This window comes from Eptatretus burgeri, chromosome 13 (genome assembly GCF_056783735.1).
Source record: "Eptatretus burgeri isolate ZD-2024b chromosome 13, Ebu_testis_v1, whole genome shotgun sequence".
Lineage (NCBI taxonomy): Eukaryota > Metazoa > Chordata > Myxini > Myxiniformes > Myxinidae > Eptatretus > Eptatretus burgeri.
In genome coordinates this window covers 1,019,111-1,035,671 of record NC_140973.1, presented here as the reverse complement: position 1 = coordinate 1,035,671, position 16,561 = coordinate 1,019,111, and the positions used below count along the sequence as shown (strand labels likewise).

The following is a 16,561-nucleotide window of genomic DNA, read 5'->3' as shown; positions in this document are numbered from 1 at the left end:
TAGAGCTGGATATGATTAAAAAAGGTGTCTACATGCTCAAAACGGTCAATCAGAGCCATAACCAGCGTAGTTTTCAGTGGGCATCTGATCGTACCGTCTCCCCATCCCCATGAGCACATCAAAGACTGATTTCTGGTCCGTTGAAAGCTGAATATCAGCATCTCGCAGGGAAACTTTGACGTACTTGGCACCAAAATCTTTCAATACGAACAGCGGTGTAAAACTTTCGATGGAAACAAAACGGCACGATCGAGAGTAGCCTGCGAATCATCACTGCTGCTGCACTGAATTGATGCAATCGTTCGGCCAGAATATTCGTCGTCAAGATGTTGCGTGATTAAATCACCAATACAGTCACTCAAATTTATACCGCTGACATACTTCTTAACAATCACTTTCGCCCCAGAAACCACGGTCAATCTGAACCACGCTGGCCACTGCTCAGACGCCATGACCGAAGACTACTGCACAGCTCGACTGCGCAGTTTGGTTAAAGGTGACTCGGCATTTTGGCGCGCGTGCACGAAATTATATTTTGAAAATAAACGCCGACGTTTACATTTCGGGTTTTGAAACTTTTGCACCTGAGGCGGAAAATATATAAGTATAAAAGGCTAAAAATGTGTTTTATATTTATATTTCATTTCGGCAAATATACTGTCGGCGGATCCGTAAACCAAGTTATGAAATAACTAAGGCCTTCGGAGTTTTAGAAGGACAACCTCATTTTCCGCAACGACAGCAACAAAATGACCGTTGGTTGTGGAAATCCTGCAGAGGAGAAAACCCTCAGCTCCCGGCGTCCTCCATGCGCTTACCCGGGGAAAGGTCGAGCCCCACCCACCGATCAACAGCAAAAACCCTCAGCCCCCGGTGTCCTCCGCGCGCTTACGAGGGGAAAGGTTGAGCCCCCACCCACCGATGCGCTGCGTAGCGTGCCGAGGGGGGAGGGGTCGAGCCGCGCACGGAGCGCATAAAAAGGGAGTCAGTCGATCGGTTGGCGCTCTCCTGTCGTGGTCGTCGTTGTCGAGAGATTGGTCTGATCCTGTCACTGGCGTCTGCGCTCATTGGATCCCGACGCTCACTGGTCATCTCGAGCGCGGGTCGCGTCTGGACACTCGCTGGACATCTTGTCACGGGTCGACACTGGGCTGGTCTCGTCCTGGTTCGCTCGTCTCGCTTGAAGACCGCACGAGGCGGACAGGTCCAAAATAGACCCTGGTCTCAGCTCCACTATCCTCCGAGCTGAAGGCCGAAATAAAGGCGTCAGCCACCACTTCTCGTGTGTGTGTGTGTGTGTGTGTGTGTGTGTGTGTGTGTGTGTGTGTGTGTGTGTGTGTGTGTGTGTGTGTGTGTGTGTGTGTGTGTCCGTGGGCCCATCCTCCAAGTAGAGAACTGTTAAGTGCTTTTGTGCCTATACATAGGTGCATTGTCTGATATTCGGTTTAATTCTGCCTCTTACGTGTTTCCCTAGTTCCCCCCATTATTCAATAAATATCCCCATTTGTTAAATGTATCAGCTCGTTTTGTGTTTCTTTCATTGGTTCGACATGACGTGTGATTGAGAATTAGTAAAAGCTGTTACAGCCCTAAGGGGACATTTGGACTGACGGTTCTTGGCTATTAAACCGCTCGTAATCGCACATGGAACGAGCGCGCTAAACGGCTCGTTTTCGTACGAGTTCCGTCAAGGGTGAATTTCCCCGGTAGTTGGACCACGTGGGTATTTAGGTAATTTGAATTGGCAATCGACCATACCCCACGTGGTCTATCCATTGGTGAATTTCGGTCCGATAGAGGACCCATCGACTCTGGACTTATCCGGGGTGACGACCTATACATTCCGAGCGATCGGTCGAGCCGATTTGCGTCCCCATCTAGCGGTTGTGCTCGCGGCCGGTACCCGGCCCCGCAACAATAGGACCAGGGGCCATAGCTTGAGAGTAAAGAAGAGGAGAGTTAAGACGGTAGTAAGGTAGGGGACTTTCACTCAGAGAGTAGTTAATGCATGGAATGGTCTCCCTGTAGAGGTAGTAGCAGCAGAAACAGTGGATAAGTTTAAATTAGAATTAGATAGGTACCTGGAAGTTATGGAGATAGAGGGGTATGGAGATGTTTATAAGACTTCTGTAGTTTGAGCATTGATGGGTGATTGTCTGTGTTGGAGTGGCAACCCGTCCAGGATTGCAGCAAATAGCCAAGGAGACTGCTTAGGCAGCACCAACACTCTGCACAGAGTATGGTCCCAATCGATGGATGGATGGGTGATTGTGTGCACATGTACGGAGTGCTCTTGGTGGGTGTCTCGTCAAGGGGGGTTGTGTGGTTGATGTGTGTTTTTAACCAAGCCCATGCCCCCTCCCATGAGGGGAAGAAGAAAAAAAAAATACAAAACTACTAAGACTTCAAATAAATAAATATTAAAAAATTAAAATAAAAAATATAAATTCCCATTTTCTTCTTTGGATCTTGTGTTGATAAATTAGTGTGGTGTTCGTGCAGACATGATGAGCTGGATGGCCTCCACCTATGTCTGATTTCCTTGTAAAATGTTACACAGAAAAAGAATATCATGACGTCATCGGTCACGTGATTCAGCAGCCATATTGATTTTTTTTTTTTTAAACCTTCAAAAATCTTCTTCTCTGAAGTGGCTGAACAGAACGAGGCAAAACTTTACACATATGACATCATTGATCACATGGTTTGGCAGCCATATTGGATTTACCTGAAAACCAAAAAAACAACAACACTCAAAAGAAGTCTTGACGAGGATTTGTAATCTGATTGCTCTTTTTCTTGTTTCATTTTGTTTTTCCTTTCCACAATTTGAACAATACCCCATATATAGTTTATTTATTTCCAAAACACATACAATACCCCAAATAAAGTATATTTCTTTCCAAAATACATACAATACCCAAAATAAAGTATATTTCTTTCCAAAATACGTACAATACCCCAAATCAAGTTTATTTCTTTCCAAAATAAAGTAGATTTCTTTCCAAAATACATACAATACCCCAAATAAAGTTAATTTCTTTCCAAAATACATACAATACCCTGAATAAAGTATATTTCTTTCCAAAATATGAACAATAGCCTGAATAAAGCTTATTTCTTTCCAAAATATGAACAATACCCCGAATAAAGTTTATTTCTTTACAAAATATGAATAATACCCTGAATAAAGCTTATTTCTTTCCAAAATATGAACAATACCCCAAATAAAGTATATTTATTTTCAAAATATGAACAATTCCCTGAATATAGTTTATTTCTTTCCATAATATGAACAATACCCTGAATATAGTTTATTTCTTTCCAAGATATTAGCAATACCCCAAATAAAGTTTATTTATTTCAAAAACATAAACAATGCACTGAATATAGTTTATTTCTTTCCAAAATATAAACAATACCCCGAATAAAGTTTATTTATTTCCAAAATATAAACAATACCCTGAATAAAGTATATTCCTTTCATAAATATTAACAATACCCTGAATAGAATTTATTCCTTTCCAAAATATGAACAATACCCTGAATATCGTTTATTTATTTCCAAAATATAAACAATACCCCGAATAAAGTAAACTCCTTTCCAAAATATGAACAATACCCTGAATATAGTTTATTTCTTTGCAAAATATGAACAATACCCCGAATAAAGTTTATTTCTTTCCAAAATATGAACAATACCCTGAATAAAGCTTATTTCTTTCCAAAAGATGAACAATACCCCAAATAAAGTTTCTTTCCAAAATACGAACAAGACCCTAAATAAACCTTATTTCTTTCCAAAATACATGCAATACTTCAAATAAAGCATATTTATTTCCAAAATATAAACAATACCCTGAATATCGTTTATTTATTTCCAAAATACGAACAATACCCTGAATAAAGTTTATGGCTTTCTAAAATACGAGCAATACCGAAAATAAAGTTAATTTCTTTCCAAAATATGAGTAATACCTCAAACAAAGTTGGTTTATTTCCAAAATAGGAACAATACCTCAAATAAAGTTTATTTCTATCCAAAATCCGAACAATATCCCAAATAACATATTTCTTTCCTGGGATCCACAGTTTTGGCTGACAGCCTTGACATCTGTCAATGACGTGTATCTGGAGGCCAAGGAGATGCAGAAAATGACACACATATCAGAAATAGACAAATATATAATACATACTGTATCTGGAACCATTTCTGCCAAGATGTCCAATCCCTCCACCATCCCCCCCACCCCTCTCCCACACACACACACACACACACACACACACACACACACACACACACACACACACACACACACACAGACACACACACACACACACACACACACACACACACACTCACACACACACACACACACACACACACACACACACACACACACACACACACACACAGACACCTTATCATCCCCCACCCCTCTGACACATTGTTAATACCCCATCACACTCAAGTGATAATTCTGAATTTGCACACAGCCCCTTTATATTTCAAGATAGGGGCCTAACATGGTTCTTTTTAATGCTGCAAAAAAAACAGCTCTTCTTCAAAATGGCACGAGATATACCGCTGTCTCTGACAAAAATGATATGAGATATAATGAGTGAGTTTTGGAAAAGCGCATTTCATATGGATTATGAGTGGCCTCAAAAGAGATACCAAAAAAATATAAAAAAGTAAAACAATAGGAATGCATCAAAGAGAAATTGCAACTTTAGCAAATGTATGCAAGCTCAAACATTTAAAATTCTGGAAATGTGACAATTCCAATAATGTGCCATCTTAGTGCAACTACTCCAAAGCATGTTTGTTTTTGAAAATCAGTCAAAGCTATTTCATTTCACAAAGCCATAGAGCAGATTTTTAATGTTTTCTGCAGTACGATTGTCTGTTTAAACATACCAATATTTGTTCAAATCTTCAAAGGACAAATGTGACTAGATGCTTATCACAAGTCTGCTGCACCTGGTAAATGAAAAGAAAATAGTCAGGGTTTATGTGAGGTTTCTTTTGACATTAGTATATGTTATTCGTAAGAGATTTCAGAAATAGATTTCAGAAATAGATATGGACACGAGCAGGCATTCACATCTTATGGAAAACATTATGCCTGGAAAGCCGGCGTTTCTGAGACAGCAGTGGAACTTATACCATGGTGGTGTATCAATAAAACACCAAAGAAAGACAGACATAAAGGTTTTGGAAATGGTTGAAAGAAAAAAAAAATACAAGCTCTCTTCCCTCATTATCCAAAAATGGAAGGATTTCAAACTCGATTTTTATGAAGACTTACATGCTCCCAAAGGATAAAAAATAATAACATGAAGAAGAGCGAGAATTGCTTTGCAACACATGTCCCTACCGATGTGATATTTACGAAGTCCAAAAAGGAAATAACTCTGTGAAAATTGATGAAATTTTTTTTTTTTTTTTTTTGTATACCTTGGTCGAGGCTCGTATGAGAGCTAACACACAACTCACAGCAAGGAGGCATGAGACAAGAGGGGTGGGAGTGGAAGGGACAAAACATTGGGGAACAGACACAGGTGAACTGTGGAAGGGAGAGGGATGGGGATGGGACGGGGAACATGGCGAGGAGAAGATGGACATTACAGGGACTTTCAGGAAGGAAAACAGGAGAATTGAAGGAAGTGGGCATGGGTGGATTATCGGGGGTAGAAAAGATCGAGGATTTGGATGGGGGAAGATAAGAGGTGGTGGTGAACAGCTGTTTTGAAAGCCTGGAGGGAAGAATGGGAAAGAATAGAGTGAGGAAGTTTATTCCAAAGGCGGGAAAAAAGAGGAATGAAAGAGTGAAGATGAGCAGTGATTCGTGATTTTGGTAGTTTTACCAGAAGGGGTTGTTGGCGGACCTTGAGCACCCTGTGGAAATGTGGTTGGGACAAATCGCAGAGAGAGCAGGGGGGCAAGGCTGGAGAGGAGTCGGTAGAAGACAGAAAGACCACCGACCAACCTGCGGTGATTGAGTGAGAGGCCCAAAGACTCAGCTTCATTGCGGGAGATGCCAATGATCTTAAAAGCCCTGGTTTCGACAGCGTGAAGTCGAGAAAGGTGGGAGGCAGGAGCACCAGCCCAGAGGGGAGAGCAGTACTCCATCAGGCTACGGACAAAAGTTTTGTAAGTAGTCAGGAGCTCAAGAGGGCCGAGGAAGGACTTTGCACGACGGAGGATTCCTCAGTCGGCGACTGGCTTTTGAGGCAAGGTTGGAAATGTGACTTTCCCAGGAAAGGTCATGGCAGATAGTGAGACCCAGAAGCTTGAAAGAAAAGACTTCTTCCAGTGGATTGTTGAGAAAGTGGATGGGGGGTTTTGTAAACGGTCCTTTCGAAGAGACATAGTGAGAGTGTGAGATTTGTGTGGATTGAAAGACATGTTCCACGTGTTGGACCAGTTTGTGATTTTATCCAGATCTGCAGTGAGCGAAGAAGCTGCTGCTTGCCGGTCTGAGGGATGACAGATGGTACGGCAGAGGGTGGAGTCATCGGCAAAGAGAAATAGAGGATTTTCCAGAGAGTCCGAGAGATCATTGATGAAAACCAGAAAAAGAACAGGGCCCAGAACGCTACCTTGAGGAACTCCAGCCTGCACAGGAAGAGGGGATGAAAGAACTCCATTTAGGGCTACACGTTGACTGCGACAGGAGAGGAAGTCTGCGAGCCATGAGTGGAGATGGCCTTGAATACCATGGGAAGAGAGTTTGGTGAGTAGGGCAGGGTGCCAGACTGTGTCAAAAGCACGTGATATGTCCAGGGATACGGCCCGGATTTCCTGTCTGGCATTGAGGACCTCCATCCATTGATGGGAGAGCAGTAGCAGCATATCCAGGGTAGAGTGACCTGGTCTGAAACCAAATTGATGATTGGAAATCAAGCCATTGGAGAAGAGGAAGGATTTCATGTCTGAAGCAATGATGGATTCCATAACCTTGCTGATGATTGGGAGAAGGCTGATTGGTCTGTAGTTACAGGGATCTGTTTTGCACCTTTTTATGCAGGGCAGTGATGTTAGCAGATTTCCAAGCAGATGGCAGATGACCTTGGGAAAATGAGAGGGTGAATAGAACAGAGAGAGGGTGAGCAAGAGCAGAAGAGCAGGCTTTGAGGACACGTGGGCTGATGCCGTCTGGACCGGTTGCAGAATCTGACTCGAGGTTTGAAAGCAAGCTCTCCACCTTGTCAGGAGAAAAGGATACAGAGTCCAGGGACAGTTGGGTGCGACTGGGTAAAGTGGGTAGAGATAGTGATGGGTTTGGGACACAAGATTTAGCTGCAAACACCGAGTTTAGACATTCAGCTTTATCACGTGTGGAATCAGCAGTGCGGCCATTTGAGGTAAGGGAGGGGATGGAGGGGAACATACACCAGAAACAGATTTGATTAAACGCCACCAGGATTTTGAGGAGGGAGAGAGGTCTGAGAGTTCAGACTTGAGATGAGAAAGATGTTGTTTTCTGGCTCTCCTGAGGGTAGATACACACTTGTTCCGAGCTTTGTGGAAAGAACTGAGATTGCTCCTCAGTTGGGTTTGCTTTCCATGAGGCAAAGGCAAGTTGTTTCAGGACAACTGCCTCGCCACAAGCTTCAGTAAACCAAGGGCGGGAGGAAGGGTAAGACAACTGAACACGAGAGGGGATAAATCTGTGCATGAGGGAGAGCAAGTTTCTTTGAAAGAATTCCCAGGATGAGTTGATGTTTGAGAAAGTAGTGATAGGAGACCAGTCTGTAAGTTTGATGGCTGCTCGGAGACCCTGCCAGTCGGCTTGAGTGAAATGCCAGACTCGACGGCGGTGAGGTGGTTCTCTGATGACAGCCAGAGAGATGTCCACTTTAACAAGGACGTGTCAGAAGAACCAATTGGAGCGAAGGAAGAGCAGCAGATATTGTCAGGGAAATTTGTCAAAATCAGATCCAGAAGAGATGGAGTACCATTGGTTGAGATCCGGGTCGGGAAGTTGACCGATTGAGTCAGTCCCAATGAGTCACAGAAAGCTTTTGCTGACGTCCCATGGCAGGTGAGAGAGGTACCCACACCTAGCCAACTGGCGTGATGACAATTGAAGTCGCCACATAAGAGGAAGAGAGAGTTTGGATGAGAAGATAGAAGATGGTCCATGTTTTCGGAGAGTGAGGTGTAGATGGAGTCATCCACTGTTCGGTGGACGGCACAGTACACATATAAACATGAGGTGGGAGTGGAGGGGAAGCCGAAGCCAGAGGTATTCCTGGGGGTGTGGGGGAGTGAGAGCAGTGCAGGGAGAGTGAGGAATAGAGTCTTTGATGAAGAGAGCAACACCTCCACCAGGACGAGGCTCAGGTCTGTCATACCGTAAGAGGGAGTAACCAGGGAGAGATACTTGGGAGTCAGACACGTCTTGGGAGAGGAAAGTTTCTGTTAGGCAGATAATGTCTGGTTTGTCAGTGGCAACCTGCATGGAAAGATCTGAAAGGTTTGAGCGAAGGCCCCGGATATTTGAGGTCCACACATTTAATGAAGAGGTAGGGGAGGAGGCTTTGGGTGCAGGAGGTGGAGGGGGCGGGGGAGGGTAGGACGAGGGACGAGGGGGGGAGGTAAGGAGGGTTGCTGAAGGAGTGTGGGGTATTGCAGAATAGCGAGGGGAGGGGGCCGAATGAGAGGAGGAGAAAAGGCTCTGTGGTGGTGGGAGAGAGGGGGACAAGAGACAAGGAAGATGGCAGTTGAGGGTTTGAGGAGGTGGAGTGAAGAGATGGAGGTGAGAGGGCAGTGGAGGGAGGCAGGTTGGTGGATGAGAGGGGGGGCAACTTAGAGAAGGAAGAGTGAGGGGGATGAAAGGTGGGAGAAAGGTGAGGGGGGAATTTTTGAAAGAGGTGAGAGGGAGGCTTGGAGGGAGAAGAGTGGGATGGTTGCTTTGAGAGTGAGAGTGAGGGGTGAGGGGGGTGAGTTGGCACTGAAGTTGGAAAAAAAGAATGGTTGATGGAAAGCGAGCATCCATGGCAAACTGTGGTTTTTAAAAGTTTTAGGTCAGAGATGCGATTTAACACATTGCCCTTGTTTAAATGCGATTAAATGCCCTGAAACTCGAGCTTGTTCTGTAACTTATCATGTACTAATTTTCAGTTGACTTTGATAAAAGATATGGACAAAAAAAAGTGTCAGAAAAACCACAGGTGGGACCGCCAGACAAAGACACAGATAGACGGACAGCCGGAGAGCAAATCTATAGTCCCCTTCGGTGAATCCGGTTAGGGACTAATAATGCTAACGGTTCTGGCTTTCTGAAAAGTTAGCTACACTTCTTTTGGATTTGTAAAATTTATAAAAACAATAGTAATTTAAATATACCATCAGAGATGGGGAATCCCCCACCATTGAATGAAAAAGGTCATACATATTCCAGATAATGAAGGAGGTGAATTCGAAACAAGACACCATTTGGTCATCATCTCGAAAAAGTTCCCCAGGGGTGAGGAATGTAGTAACCAAAAATAATTGAAATCAGATAAGCGGTTTTCCATTTATTACAAAAAACATTTTTTTCAAGATGGCCACCCCAGTCGGCCATCTTGGATCCGGCCACGCCCAAAATCAAAAAGGTTCTTCCTATTCAGGTGGTACATGTGTGACCCAAATTTCAAATCGATATGGCGAAAAAACATTTTTTTCAAGATGGCCACCCCAGTCGGCCATCTTGAATCCGGCCACGCCCAAAATCAAAAAAGGTTCTTCCTTTTCATGTGGTACATGTGTGACCCAAATTTCAAATCGATATGGCAAACAGTTTATGAGTTATCACACTCACAGCTATAAATGTTGACGCACGGACGGACGGACGGACAGCCGGAAGGACAGCCGGATGACCTGGGTGACAACAATATCCCCCTTCCGCCACGCGGCGGGGGATAAAAAAAACCAAAAGGTCATCAACCTAGATTTGGATGGAAACATAAAGAACAAGAAAAAGATCAATCAGAGATTGCAGACCCTCGCCAGGACTGCTTTTGAGTGGTGTATTTTTTTATGGTTTGAGGATAAATCCAATATGGTTGCGAAACCATGTGACCTATGACATCATATGCGTGGACCTTTTGTTCCTCATGGACAGGCGGTCATACACGCAAAGTTTCGCCTCGATCTGTTCAGTCACTCCAGAGAAGATTTTTGAAGTTTTATTTTTTTATTTTTAAACAATATGGCTGCCGAACCATGTGACCAATGATGATATCAATTTTTTCCTATGTACAATTTTATCCCTAGATGACCCTCAAAATGTTTCATACTGATCAGATGTAGTGTTCTACATATGGAATTATGATGTCATAACGAGGGCACCGATGATGTCATTAAAAAAAAAAATCACACTCATTCCCAATGAGGAGTACTTGCTAGGTGCCAAGTTTAAATTTTTTCCTTGGTGCGGTTTCAGAGATACAGAGGTCCAAATTTTTCCCGTTTTTCCAATATGGCCACCACACCACGTGACCTAAGATGTCATAATTATCATTAAAACATTCTACATGAGTAGTCACACCAATGGTGCAAATTTCGTCTCAATCCGACAAGCGGTTGCGGAGAAAAACACAAAAGTTATGTGCGAACAAACAAACAAACAAACAACCAGACAAACAAACATCCAAATGCAACACCCTCTTCTTTGGGGAGGGAAATAACAGCTTGGTAATGATTAGAGAATTTAACCATACTCGGTGGTGTAATGGTTCAAGAGTTTTACCAGCCCCTCTGGTGTAATGGTTAGACAGTTTAAATTGACTAGCCAGTGTAATGGTTAGACTTTAACCAGAACCACTGGTGTAATGATTATATTTTGAACAGACTCGCTGGTTTACTGGCTAAAAAGTTTAAATAGACTGGTTTAAATGGTGAGAGAGTTTAAATAGACTCACTGGTGTAATGGTTAGAGAGCTTAACCAGACTCGCTGGTGTAATGGTTGAGTTTAAATAGACTCGCTGGTTTAATAGTTAGAGTTTAAACAGACTCGCTGGTTTAATGGTTAGAGCTTACCTCGACTCACTGGTTTAATGGTTGAGTTAAAATAGACTCACTGGTTTAATGGTTAGAGAGTTTAAATCGACTCGCTGGTGTAATGGTTTAGAGAGTTTAAATAGACTTGATGGTGTAATGGTTAGAGAGCTTAACCAGACTCACTGGTTTAATGGTTGAGTTTAAATAGACAGGCTGGTGTAATGGTTAGAGAGCTTAACCAGACCCACTGGTTTAATGGTTGAGTTTAAATGGACTCGCTGGTTTAATGGTTAGAGCGTTTAACCGGAAACAGTGGTGTAATAGTTAAGAGCGATTAACCAGACTCGGTGTGTAATGGTCAGAAGGTGTAACCAGACTGGGTGTTGTGATGGCTCGAGCGGTTAACTCGAGCCCTTCGTGCAATGGTTGGAGGGTCCGCTCTGCCTGGGAGGTCGCAAGTTCGAATCCCGACCGAGTCATACTAGAGACATTTAAAGTGGGACATGTTGCTTCCTTGTTTGACGCTCAGTATTTACCAAGAACAGAGCACGGACAGACAACCATATGTTGGTAATCATATCACAGGCTTCAGGGACCTCATGGCCTCTTCCTGAGTTGAAGTTCCATGAAAGAGAACTTCCTTTTAAACAGACGCACATTCTCGATTATCCGATGGATAACTGCCAAGCATGTAGTAAAGAGAGCGGGTAAAAATTAAAAAAAATCGCGGGAACGCTTCAAGCATCGGGACTAGGCCTCACATGAAGGGACGAAGAAAGAACTTTTACCGACATCATGTAAGGGCCGCGAAATACGCGGCTTGGCGTCGACACACCGGGCACGAAACGCGGCGGCGATTCACCACGGATCAGGATAAGCGTGGACACACGGAGACAACATAAACAAAGAAGGCTTGTTCCAAGTGACAATGAAAAGGGCAGAGCGCGGACAGGGCAGCGATGGAATAAAAGGGTTCATCCTCCATGAGCAGGATCGTTGTGATAACAAAAGGCAAGTTTTAACGGTCTGTATGGCAGCAAGCACAAAGGGGGGCAAAGCTCACAAGGACTATACCAGGGCAGCGCCGTCTGGCCGAGTGATGAGGATACTTCCGGAAAACAAAGAAAGGTATTTAAAAAAAAATAACTTTATGGAGAAGAAAAATAGAGAGTAAAACCAGCGAGCGGTGTTTGGAGAACGAAACCAAGAAAAACCGTTCGTTCGACCAATACACCTCAGAACCGCTGGCGCCCGGGCCTAGCGGCGCGCTGTGTGACAGCTCGGGCAGGACCTGCACAACACAGCCAATCCGCTGCGCGCACAACGCCCGCGTCATTGGAGATGCACCAATGGGCGAGGTCCGCTGTAACGATGCCCACGGTTTGTCGACGGCACAGCCAATGGCTTCACCCGTTACTGCCGTTGTCAAGGGTCCCAAGTGAAGTGTTTTGTGGCACTTGTACGGATGAGTGGCCAGCGATTGAGGTTTTTCTGTTATTCTTGCTTTCATAAAGACCTTTCTCCTGCAGCGCATTACCATCCGGGGTGAAAATTAAAGGTTAAAAATGGGGTTTCCGATGGTAAACACAAGACCGTCCGCTGTGTCTCCGGTAAAATATATTCAAGAACTGTATTAATAAATTAGTGAATTATTCCAAGGACACAGGACGGCATATGGCGGTAGATTAAAGCACGAATCGGGATGCTTCACCTTCAACGTCTTTTTGCTAAAACTCCAAGCGAGTACAGCACGAACAACAATGTGTGTGATGTCGTGGGAGTGTCTCAGGAAAGGGACAATAAACAGGAAATGTCGAAAACAAACTCTCATGGGGGGGTCAGCTTTGGAGTTTGGTTCATGGGGGTCAGCTGAGAGGTTTGATTCATGAGGGGTCAGTCGAGGGGTTTCCTTCATGGGGGGTCAGCTGAAAGGTTTGATTCATGGGGGGGTCAGCGGAGGAGTTTGATTCATGGGGAGTCAGCGGAGGAGTTTGATTCATGGGGGGGGGGGGTCAGCTGAGAGGTTTGATTCATGAGGGGTCAGACAAGTAGTTTGATTCATGGGGGGTCAGCTGAGAGGTTTGATTCATGAGGGGTCAGTCGAGGGGTTTGATTCAAGGGGGTCAGCCAAGGGGATTCATTCATGGGGAGTCAGCTGAGAGGTTTGATTCATGGGGGTCAGCGGAGGGGTTTGATTCTTGGGGGGGTCAACGGAGGGGTTTGATTCTTGGGGGGTCAACGGAGGGGTTTGATTCATGGGGGGTGAGCTGAGAGGTTTGATTCATGGGAGGTCAGCTGAAAGGTTTCATTCATGGGGTGGTGAGCCGAGGTGCTGGGTTGCTTTCATTCTGGGTGCTTTGGGGGGTCCTGAAGAGTTGTGGAACGCCTTCAAGACCACCGTCCTTGATGTTGCCGGTGGATGCCTTGGAGCTCACCGCAGGGCAAAGAAGAATTTTGTCTCTCAAGGGACACTGGATACCATTGACCAGAGTCACAGGGCCAGGCTGAATGGCAGAGCTGAGCTGTTCAGGGAGCTGAGGCGTAAAACTGTACGTGCACTGAGGGTGGACAAGGAGGCCTATGTGCGAGGAATCTGTGAGGGGGTAGAGCATCACCTGTGGACAGGTGATTCTCGTCCCGCTTACAGGGGAATTCGCGCATTACGTTCATCCAAGCCCATCCCTCGGAGCACTACAGTTCGAACAGAGAGTGGTAGGCTCTTGACAGAGGAGTCTGAAGTGAAGGCCCGCTGGGCCGGTTACTTTGAGCGGTTGTACCAGGCTGATCCCCCAACTGTCGAGTTGGACGTCAGGGGTGTTACAATCCCTGTTGCTGACCCTCGAATCAACTGTGGTCCACCTACGCTTGTGGAAACACGGGCTGCGGTGAACCAGTTGAAACGGGGCAAAGCTCCAGGGATCTGTGGCATCCATGCCGAACTTCTCAAGGCTGGTGGAAATGCTGCACTCGTGTCGTTGCATGCAGTTTTGTGCTCTGCCTGGAACACAGGCATCATCCCAACTGACTGGAAGAGGGGCCTTGTTGTCCCTCTCTGGAAAGGGAAGGGTGATCGCCAAGACTGCAACAACTACCGAGGGGTGACGCTGCTCTCAGTGCCGGGCAAGGTCTTTGCTCGGATAATTCTCGATAGGGTTCGCCACCATCTGCTTGAGCACCAGCGTCCAGAGCAGTCAGGCTTTACACCAAAGAGGTCAACGATTGACCGTATCCTTGCACTTCGTGTCCTCACCGAACGCTGACGAGAGTTTCGGCAGGGGCTGCTTGCAGCCTATGTTGATCTCTGTAAAGCGTTCGATTCAGTGAATCGGGATGTCCTCTGGAGGATTCTTGGTCTTCGTGGGGTGCCACCAAAACTGATCGATCTGATGTCTGAACTCTACTCTGGTACTGAGAGTGCTGTGAAGTGTGGTGGTACCATCTCTGACTTATTTCCAGTTGTTACTGGAGTTCGTCAGGGATGTGTACTTGCCCCCACACTTTTCAGCACTTGTATGGACTGGATTCTAGGGAGGATGTCGGAGAGATCAAGTTGCGGTGCGTCATTTGGGAATGTCAAGATCTCGGACCTTGACTTTGCAGATGATGCAGTCATCTTTGCGGAGACTTTAGACATCCTCTTGGGGGCCCTCGAGGTGCTGAATGAGGAGTCGGAGCCGTTGGGATTACGGGTTTCTTGGGTCAAAACTAAGATCCAGGCTTTCGGTGACATCTTGGATGCTGCTGTCCTGTCTGTGTCTGTTTGTGGTGAGGATGTTGAGGTCGTGGAGAGATTCACTTACCTTGGCAGTGATATTCATGTCTCTGCTGGCTGCAAGTCAGAGGTCAATAGACGTCTGGGTCGGGCCTGGGGAGTCATGGATTCACTGGATCATGGGGTGTGGCGCTGCCGGTACCTGTGCGGGAGGACGAAAGTCCGAGTCTTCAGGTCCTTGGTACTTCCAGTCTTGCTCTATGGGTGCGAGACTTGGACTCTGACCAAGGATCTGAGACGGAGACTTAATTCCTTTGGTACCAGGTGTCTTCGGAGAATCCTTGGCTATCGCTGGTCGGATTTTGTGTCCAACGAGCGGTTGCTGAGAGAGACTCGGATGAGATTTGTTACCTGCATAGTCCGTGAGCGTCAGTTGCGGCTGTATGGACATGTGGCTCGTTTTCCTGACTCTGATCCTGCTCACCAGATTCTCTCAGCGAGGGAGTCTCATGAGTGGAGGAGGCCAGTGGGTCGACCACGCGCCTCATGGTTGCAACAGGTTGACCATCATCTCAAGGACATGGGGATGGGCCTGGCATCTGCCTGGGGGATGGCCAGACGGAGGCCCCTGGAGTACCGGCGGAAAGTGGACGCAGCGACGTGCTGTTCTGGCACATGCTCCCATACCTGACCTGACCTGAGCCGAGGGGTTTGATTCATAGGGGGGTCAGCTAAGAGGTTTCATTCATGGGGGGTCAGCTGAGAGGTTTGATTCATGAGGGGTCAGCCGAGGGGTTTGATTCATGGGGGGTCAGCTGAGAGGTTTGATTCATGGGGGGTCAGCGGAGGGGTTTAATTCATGGGGGGGTCGTTTGAATAATGGGGGGGGTCAGTTAAGAGGTTTGATTCATGGGGGGTCAAAGTAACCCGCCCAGCGGGCCTTCACGTCAGACTCTCTGTCAAGAGCCTACCACTCTCTGCTCTAACTGCAGTGCTCCGAGGGATGGGCTTGGATGAACGCAATGCGCGTATTGCCCTGTAAGCGAGACGAGAATCACCTGTCCACAGGTGATGCTCTACCCCCTCACATATTCCTCACACATAGGCCTCCTTGTCCACCCTTAGTGCACGTACAGTTTTATGCCTCAGCTCCCTAAACAGCTCAGCTCTGCCATTCAGCCTGGCCCTGCGACTCTGGTCAATGGTATCCAGTGTCCCTTGAGAGACAAAATTCTTCTTTGCCCTGCGGTGAGTTCCAAGACATCCACCGGCAACATCAAGGACGGTGGTCTTGAAGGTAATCCACAACTCTTCAGGACCCCCCAAAGCACCCAGACACCCCAAATGTCCACTCAGCCTGTTCGCAAACTCCTCAGCTACTCTCTCATCCTTGAGCTTGCCAACATCCAGCCTAGGCTGGGATGTTACCATTCTCCAGGATTTGAGGTGCAGCTTTAGAGTTGCTACAACATGCCTGTGGTCAGTATTGAGGAACTGAGCACTCCGGTAGACCCTGCAGTTCTGGATCATCCTCCAGCGACAGTCAACGAGGACATGGTCAATCTCCTTGGCCACACCGCCAGCGTTGGAATACCAAGTCCAGCGATGAGCTTGTGGGCGCTGAAACCATGAACCAGCCACCCTAAGTCCATGACTTCTTGCAAAGTCAAGGAACTTACTGCTATTCTGGTTCAGAGTTCCTGACCCATGGGGACCAACACACACCTCATAACCATCCCTATCAGTTCCAGTCGATGCATTGAAATCCCCCAAGACTAGAAGTGTATCTCGTCTGGGGCACTGATCAACCACAGACTCGAGCATGGCGTAGAATGTGTCCTTCACGGTGAGA

General features: G+C 46.1%; 1 protein-coding gene across 6 annotated transcripts in view; it reads right to left on the bottom strand.

Moving 5' to 3' along the window:
- USP49 (ubiquitin specific peptidase 49) overlaps window positions 1-12,305 on the bottom strand; it is a 79,913-nt gene extending 67,608 nt beyond the window's left edge. For 4 of the 6 annotated variants that reach the window (XM_085850763.1, XM_085850761.1, XM_085850760.1 and 1 more), the window contains exons 1-2: window positions 12,072-12,305; window positions 4,922-4,984 (exon numbers count right to left, since the gene is read on the bottom strand). The gene's annotated coding sequence lies outside the window, so the exon portion shown is untranslated. Of the gene's footprint in view, window positions 1-4,018; window positions 4,132-4,921; window positions 4,985-12,071 lie in introns of all 6 variants that reach the window. The other 2 variants (XM_085850764.1, XM_085850765.1) reach the window with 2 other exon arrangements.
- Window positions 12,306-16,561: the final 4,256 nt, after the last annotated feature.